The following is a 9,246-nucleotide window of genomic DNA, read 5'->3' on the forward strand; positions in this document are numbered from 1 at the left end:
GAGGTTTTAGGTGAGTAGATTATATGTGGAGACATATATGCACTTCTCTAAGGGGCGGTCCTTGAGAAGATGGTTTTGGTTTGGTTAACCACACCTGGTTACACCACTAGCTAGGAGGATGGCGGCTAGTGGATCACTAGAGTGTTTGTTTTCCATGCTTTGCATGCATTGTATATTTTTGGAGACATATATACACTGCTCTAAGGGCGAAGTCCCTGAGAAGTCAACAAAACTTAGATAGTAATCAAGGTTTATGTCCAAACTTAATTCAATTAGGACATTAAGAGGACATTAAAAAGACATAAGCATTATTTAAATATCATTAAAAATAGCAAGGCTGCCAATTCTTGTAATACAAGTCCACAGGACAAACATAACAGTTGGATGTTGTGTTGGATCCACAACACATACAGGGTCTGTGTGAGGAAGAAAGTACTGGATTCAGTTAACGTTCCGGCACTCACTATTTCATACTTAATGCCCAATAACTCTTAGAGATAGTGATGGGATGCAAACACCTAAAAAAAATCACAGTGCTTTGTCACTAATATGTCAGTTTTCGTGTATATTAACAATACTGGACATGCACCTATCGTGACCAACTAGTCAATTAGAAACCTGACATGTTTTCCCGCTTAAAAGGTTCTATAGCGATTAATCAGAGGTGTTTATATTAGCGACCACCTAATTCACTCTGAGCTTCCCAACACATTGCTTTGATAACAGCTAGCTAGGTAAACTAAAGCATATAGAGATTGCCCACGCTGGTATGGTAACACACACCGGCACTTGTTTGGCCACGTGTGTTGTAGCGTCCAAGGCTCTTTAAAGATTAAGCACCGCCCTAGGAGGTGGAGTCCTGGAGCACTCCACGTCACCGGTAACTCCCCTACACCAGCCTGAGGAAGCCCAATATGTTACAGCATCAGGGATCTAATCTGGTAGCCAGGAGCATGACAGTGGGGCCACTTCTCCCATGTCATCGGGCCATACCTCCTTGCACATCACTTGATCGTGATCCTGTTTCGTAAGGTATTAATTTGCAGTTCCCATAGGGAAGACACACAGTATATATGTTAGTTAGATAAACTCAGAGATGTTCAGATTTGGGGATCTATGCCGTATCAGTCTTAACCAGACAGTTATATATTAGATATTTTAGTAATTTTAATAAATCAAGGTCCCTGAGAAGATGGTTTTGGTTTGGTTAGTCACAACTAGTTACCCCTCTAGCTGGTAGGTTTGCGGCTAGTGGATCATTAGAGTCTTGGCTTTTGCACTGTGTGTGCTTTAGTAATATGTGGAGAAATATGTGCACTTCTCCAAGGGGCAGTCCCTGAGAGGATGGTTTTGGTTTGGTGAGCCAAATCTAGTTATGCCACTAGCTAGGAGGTTGGCCAGTGGATTATATGAGAAGACATATATACACCTCTCTAAGGGCAATGTCCCTGAGAAGATGGTTTTGGTTTGGTTAGCCACACCTAGTTACGACGCTAGACAGGAGGTCTGTGGCTAGTGCATTACTAAAACGTTGGCTTACGCGCTGTGCATGCTTTGTATTTACGTGAAGACAAATACACTCACCGGCCACTTTATTAGGTACACCTGTCCAACTGCTCGTTAACACTTAATTTCTAATCAGCCAATCACATGACGGCAACTCAGTGCATTTAGGCATGTAGACATGGTCAAGACAATCTCCTGCAGTTCAAACCGAGCATCAGTATGGGGAAGAAAGGTGATTTGAGTGCCTTTGAACGTTGTTGGTGCCAGAAGGGCTGGTCTGAGTATTTCAGAAACTGCTGATCTACTGGGATTTTCATGCACAACCATCTCTAGGGTTTACAGAGAATGGTCCGAAAAAGAAAAAACATCCAGTGAGTGGCAGTTCTGTGGGCGGAAATGCCTTGTTGATGCCAGAGGTCAGAGGAGAATGGGCAGACTGGTTCGAGCTGATAGAAAGGCAACAGTGACTCAAATCGCCACCCGTTACAACCAAGGTAAGCAGAAGAGCATCTCTGAACGCACTGTACGTCGAACTTTGAGGCAGATGGGCTACAGCAGCAGAAGACCACACCGGCTGCCACTCCTTTCAGCTAAGAACAGGAAACTGAGGCTACAATTTGCACAAGCTCATCGAAATTGGACAGTAGAAGATTGGAAAAACGTTTCCTGGTCTGATGAGTCTCGATTTCTGCTGCGACATTCGGATGGTAGGGTCAGAATTTGGCGACAACAACATGAAAGCATGGATCCATCCTGCCTTGTATCAACGGTTCAGGCTGGTGGTGGTGGTGTCATGGTGTGGGAAATATTTTCTTTGCGCTCTTTGGGCCCCTTAGTACCAATTGAGCATCGTTGCAACGCCACAGCCTACCTGAGTATTGTTGCTGACCATGTCCATCCCTTTATGACCACAATGTACCCAACATCTGATGGCTACTTACAGCAGGATAATGCGCCATGCCATAAAGCTGGAATCATCTCAGACTGGTTTCTTGAACATGACAATGAGTTCACTGTACTCAAATGGCCTCCACAGTCACCAGATCTCAATCCAATAGAGCATCTTTGGGATGTGGTGGAACGGGAGATTCGCATCATGGATGTGCAGCCGACAAATCTGCGGCAACTGTGTGATGCCATCTTGTCAATATGGACCAAAATCTCTTTGGAATGCTTCCAGAACCTTGTTGAATCTATGCCACGAAGAATTGAGGCAGTTCTTAAGGCAAAAGGGGGTCCAACCCGTTACTAGCATGGTGTACCTAATAAAGTGGCCGGTGAGTGTATATACATTTCTCTAAGGGGTGGTCCCTGAGAAGATGGTTTTGGTTTGGTGAGCCAAATCTAGTTATAGCACTAGCTTGGAGGTTGGCCAGTGGATTATATGAGAAGACATATATACACCTCTCTAATGGCAATGTCCCTGAGAAGATGGTTTTGGTTTGGTTAGCCACACCTAGTTATGGCACTAGCTGTTAGGTTTGTACATGAATAATTATTAAGTATGATGTTAAATGCATAAGAATGTTGGCATTCTCTAACGGTAATCCATGGGAAGCAAGATATATGTAAGAGTTATATGATGGTTTTATAACCCACTATTGCTTGTTAGGGTCAGTGGTGCCTTATAATGCACTACTGCTTGCTAGGGTCAGTGGTGCCTTATAAATGCACCTTATAAAGGAACAGGTAAAGTCAAGATGGTGCTGGTGCTATCCAGGTTGACGTGACTGCATGTATTAGAGGATTATGGCTTAGCTTACTATATTAAGGAAGGAGACATGCAGCATCTTGGAAAAGTGGTGGGTGGCAGTGGTATACACAGTGGCCGAGGTATAAACAATGCAGCATATGTTGGTTGTTCCCCCCTCCTGTACCTATGCACTAGCTGGATTACAGAAGTAAACTTTCTTATTTATCTAAGCTTTTCATGTCTGTTCTGTAATGGTACATAGTACATATTTTGAAGTACGACTAGTGGGCACAAGCATAGTTCTCTAGATACGAGGTAGAGTAGTTCTTGTTGTTTATTTATCAAGATATCCCCATTTCTGAACAATTTTTTACCATTTTTGAATTTTTGCAATTACAGCGCCACCTGTTAATGCAAATTACTTGAATCACAGATTGAATACATGTAATTTTTCCTGGGGAATCTGAATCTGCAGTAAGATTATACTATTTTAAAGTTGCCCCCCTTTCCACCCCACAGGATTTGGGTAAGTGGCTGAGTTTGGTATCATTAAATAGTCTTTTGAAAAATATTTTTAATTTTTCGATCCAATGTGAATTTCGCAAAATATTTCACTGCCCTAACCTTTTTGTTACCCCCTGTTAATAAATACATATATAATAGAAAACGAATTGTTAATTGTTAAAAAGCTATGTAAACAATTAATGTGCACAATGACAAAGAAGACACTCAAATATGTGTTTATGTCATATGTAAGCTGTAGTTATGATGAGGGTGACAAGGAATACCAGACCAAAGAGAAAGCTCCCCATGCACAATTTACTTTACAGCTTTGTCAGGATGAAATTAAAAAAATGGGTTGAAGGGGAAACTTGACTTTCTAGCTACATAAAATGGAATTTAAAAAAAGGGAGAAATATACTAAGATGTAAAATATCTGAGGTATGAAGGTATGATTGCTGAATATGATTATTAATATTAGGTTCTTTTTAAATAAATGACTGATTAGAAGCTATTGACTCTTCATTCTGGGATTCTTTCTTTTATGTGGTATGATACAATAAAATAACACCTCTGGTTATGTGCATTATATTAACATTATAATAAAGGTGAACGTATAACATTGGATTGTGTGATTTCCTAGAGGCAATCAGTATTACTTGCCAACTCCTTTCACTCCTTCGCACATTGCTTTGGTTCTCTGGTTTTTGGACCTGTGCTTCCTAGTTACGGATAGTTAAGAGAAGAACATTATCCAATGAGTGGCCTCCTCAGACCATGGGACGTCACTTCAGCTTTCCAAAGGATTTAACTTCCCGTGGTGTTCCATGGTCTGAGTAGGCCAACTGTTGGCAGAAATCACAACATAATGAAAGGGGAAGAGATGTCTATATATTTAAAAAAGGTTAAAACTTGTGTTGATTCTTCAAAATACAGTGAGACCAGAAAAACAAGAATAAGCATCAGCCATGGCTAAAACTTCTTTCTAAAGTTTTGCCATTACTGATCTGAAATTTTGCCGCCCTTATTTTGCTTTGGACCAAAACTTTTGGTTCTGAATCCAAAAGTGCTTTGATATACCTGGGAAGACTTGTATGTTCAACCAGAGGTTTCCAAGACAGTATCAAACCACTTTCACGCTATATATAACCAGCACTGTGTTAATAACATCAAAATAACCACTATGACCCACATCGATCAAAACTAGTGTACTATGTGCAGTTGCCTCCATAATGTGTAGATTGCTACAGATTATTGAATAATCTTTATTGCACAATCTTTAAAAATAAACCTTTTTGTGGTGCACCTTTAAGATTCCGTTTAAAATAAATAATAAAATGTAATGTTATATAATAAATGCAACATCGGGACACCCCTTTTGGTGCAGAATTTTGTGGCGTGGCGTGCAGCTGAGACACAAAACTGGTGTAAACACTTCTTAAATACATGTGCAATCAGTTTGGACATACTTTTCAGTGCAAAGTCATGCAGAAAACTGGCAGAAACGCATTAATAAATGTGGGCTGATCTTCATTTAAATACACAAGCCTGTGGTAGCCTGTTTAGTTATAGATTTTAATGAATTATAAAGTGTAAAAAACTACATATTTTTTTTGGAAGCAAATGTCCACTGATGTTTATACACACAGAGAAGTCAGAAGAAGAATTAGTAGTCCTACATGAACCAAGAGTTTTGGTCAGTTTGGTCCTGAGTGTGGTCGGGACTAACTCTATCATCCCCGTGCTGAAAGAGCTGAGCTATCTCCATACACAGCTGGTGTATGATCTCTAATAGCCAGCAGATGGCAGGCTATTAGAAATCATCAGTAATATTGCTATATACTGCAATACAGTAGTATTACAGTATACTGTATAGTATTAGCAATCGGACCCTGCAGGGTTAAAGTACCCTGGAGGGTCTGAAATAATGGTAAAATTTTTTTTTTTTTAAAATATAAAAAATTGGTATCATCACCTCCCAAAATGTCCGATCTATCAAAATATAATAACGATTAAACCCCGTATTTTTAACCCCATATATTTAACCCCATAATGGAAAATAGCGCCCAAAGTCAAAAGTGCAACTTTTCTGTCTTTTTGAAAAATATACAAAATTCTAAAAAAAAGTGATCAAAAAGCCGTACAGTCCTCAAAATGGTTGCAATAAAAATGTCATCAAAAGTCGCAACAAATGACACCACACACAGCTCCATACACTGAAATACTGTATGAGAAGTATGAAGAAATTTTTTTTTTTGTACAGGAGGTTTTAATTTTTGTAAATGTATGAAAACATTATAAAATTTATCTAAATTTGTAATCCCTGTGATTGTACCAGCCCAAAGAATAAAGTAGACATGTCACTTGGGGCACTCAGTGAAAGCTGTAAAATCCAAACCCACAAGAATATGGCGCAAAAGCATTTTTAAGGTGACACATTCTTGACTGTTTGGAACTGCAGGAAGAGTGAGAAGGTGTTAACAGGGCCAGATAATCTTTTGAGGTTCCCTTACTGGCCCCATGATTCTTCCTGTACAAAGAGACTCTAGAGAGAAGCTACAATGATGTCTGAATTTGCCCTCCTGCTTTCAACTATATTGGTGTACTCGGGGAGCCGATTGAATGTTCTGGAAGAACAGGGAAGTATAGGTTAATGTTTAAATTGTCATGTTGGCACTTGATGGTAAATAAGTGGGTTTTGGTTGTTGTTTGGACACCCAGTCTCTAAAAGGTTCGCCATCGCTGGTATAGAATGTGATGGACCAGGCAGGTGATGTCTACCTGTTTAGTGGAAATAACAGCAGCATCTATGGTGGTAGGAAGTGCTGTGGAATTTGGACATATATCTGTTGTGGGCCATAAGTAGCTGAAAAAACTATTATTAAAGTATGGAATACATTTTGAGTTAATTGTAAGTATGATTTAAAATATTTATTTTTTTCAATAACTGTTAAAATGAGAACAGACATTCAACCAACCATTCGGTGAGCATGTTACAGCATTGAGAAAGATAGCATGATGACCCACAAGGAAGATAGGTCACTACACAAGGGAGTGATTAATGCAATTTTAGGCAGTTTAAGACCAGCAGTAGCTGCAGCAACCACAGGAGTACAGTATGAATTACATAATCAAAAAATTGGTGAGGTCCCTGAATACTGTGGCTCATGTGTTCCAAACAAATATGTTCTTTATCTGCAGTTATGTGCAGTATGATATCAATTCTAATACTGTAATGCTTTGTTACAGTGGGCATATTTTTTTTTCTCACACAAATTAGGGAACCTAGAAAGGGAGAGGATTGTGGAACAGATGTTGAGTGCAATAGAATGAATAGAGTTCTGCAACACAACACCTTGCCATAGGAAATCAGTTTGTGTAATTAATATTTGATCTGATACTTGAATATAGACACAATAGACACAATATAATGTAATGAAATTGAAAAACTAAAATATCAAAATATATAATGACCTCATAATCAACAACTGCAAATAACATAAAATACCTATAAACAAATAGGTGAATATCACACGAATTGAATACCCGTCCTCAGCTCATTCAGGCACCATTATGCACATATGCAGATTCATATCTATGCAGAGAGCATGCAGAGATATGAGTCTATGCAGAGCGCATGCACATATAGTGGCACCCAGGGTGGAGAATTGGGAGGAAGGGAACCGGGGATGAGCAAGTAGGCAGGGACAGCAGAGGCTTCTCCTCTTCTAGAAATTAGCATATTAGTTAGATAAACTGTAGTTTAGTGTAGATTTAAGATTAGCTAAAGATAGATTAGGGTTTAAAGATAGATTAGGGTTTAGAAAATAGGTGGGAAACTACCATCAGATCTATCTTAATAGGTAGATTTCTGACGGTAGGTTTCCTTTAAGACATAATAAAACCTATGTAAAGTTGTTGTTGTTATTTCCGTAATCACACTAAGAATCACACGAAGAATAAAGGTAACTTTTCATTTGGAATGCACAGTGAAGTTATAAAAACAGAGCCCACCAAGATGAGCTCACACAGAGAGACTTTCTGCCAGAAAGCAACAGTGTGAGGAGACCTTCTCTACAAGCTACAGACAGATAAGGTCTTTATCCAGGGGAGGGAGACACAGCAAAGCTGACGGTGTATGTTATGGCTGAGATAGCAGAGCTGAGAATGTAATTGTGTGTTATATGCATCTCATTAATCTCCCAACTCTGACCTGTCTCATTCATCTTTTTCTATGTGTCAGATACTAGTAAATGTTCGGAAGCTAAATGAAAGTGTAGCTAAATGAAAGTGTACCTTGATAATCTAACCACACTGTCAGCACACAGCATCTCACAGCACTAGAGGGATCATGAAGAGAGTCCCTGCCTACTGCTATTGTAAAGCAAGGGGTTGAAAATGACCTCTTAAAAGAATGATTAACCTGGAAGAGAAGAAATTATACCATAGCGGGAGAAGAAGATATATATAATGTATATAATATTAGGAGCTTACTACACAATAACAGTCCAAATAAAATATTAGATATTAAAAATTAGATATATTTTAAATGATACTATTATTGTTTGGAAAAATGTATGTAAATTGTTAAAAATCAAAAGTATAGTAACCAAATATTTAAAAATTAGAGATATAAAATCATTTACAAAATAATACCTAAAAATAAAATAACCCTGTGGAAACTAAATGGATTGGACACTGTGCACGAGATCATTGGGAATGATATGTTAAAAGCATATCCATTTGCACATAAGTTAGAAAAATATAATTTGCCTCCATTAGAACATTTCTTTTATATACAGCTGGTGAACATTATTAATCAAAATCATGAAAAATTTGAAAAATGAATAAGTACACCAGGCTATAAGATTATATTAAAACTATATAGCACATTTAAATATAAAAGACTGGCATAAAAACATTAGCATGAAGTGGAAGGAGGACATTTTTACACTATGTATACCCAAGAATATGATGCAGGATGGTAAAAGGCATGTATATTTTGAGAGCAGCCATAAACTCTGAGATATGGAGGGAAATTCAATTTAAAATAATACTAAGAGCATATAGAGCCTTTAAATGTAGATTTGCATCTTAAAGATCAGAAAGTATGTCCAAAAGGTAAGCAAACTAAAGCAAACATGACCCAATGTTTATGGAGCTGTCCTTCCACAAGCAGTTAGTAGACTGAAGTGATAGATTATATAAATTTATACAAATTTATACAATTTATACATCAAAAATAAAAACAGACCCTTGGCTATGCCTATTTCACTATTATAAGGAAATTAATATCTCCAGAAAAACCCATATGAAACTATTAGCAGCCAAAAAGACTTTCCTAATACAATGGCTAGAAAAAGAAGCCCCTAAGCTAGAACAGGTTGATAAATTATATAAACAACTGGAAGAGATTGAATCTAAACAAACCTAAAATATATATCCATCACCAAGGCATGTTAGATTGGTGACGTAGTTGGGGTGGGGGTGGGAAAGGGGGGTAAAATTAGAAGAATTTGGATAAGACATAAATACATTGTATATTG

This window comes from Engystomops pustulosus, chromosome 6, assembly GCF_040894005.1.
Source record: "Engystomops pustulosus chromosome 6, aEngPut4.maternal, whole genome shotgun sequence".
Taxonomy (NCBI): Eukaryota; Metazoa; Chordata; class Amphibia; order Anura; family Leptodactylidae; genus Engystomops; species Engystomops pustulosus.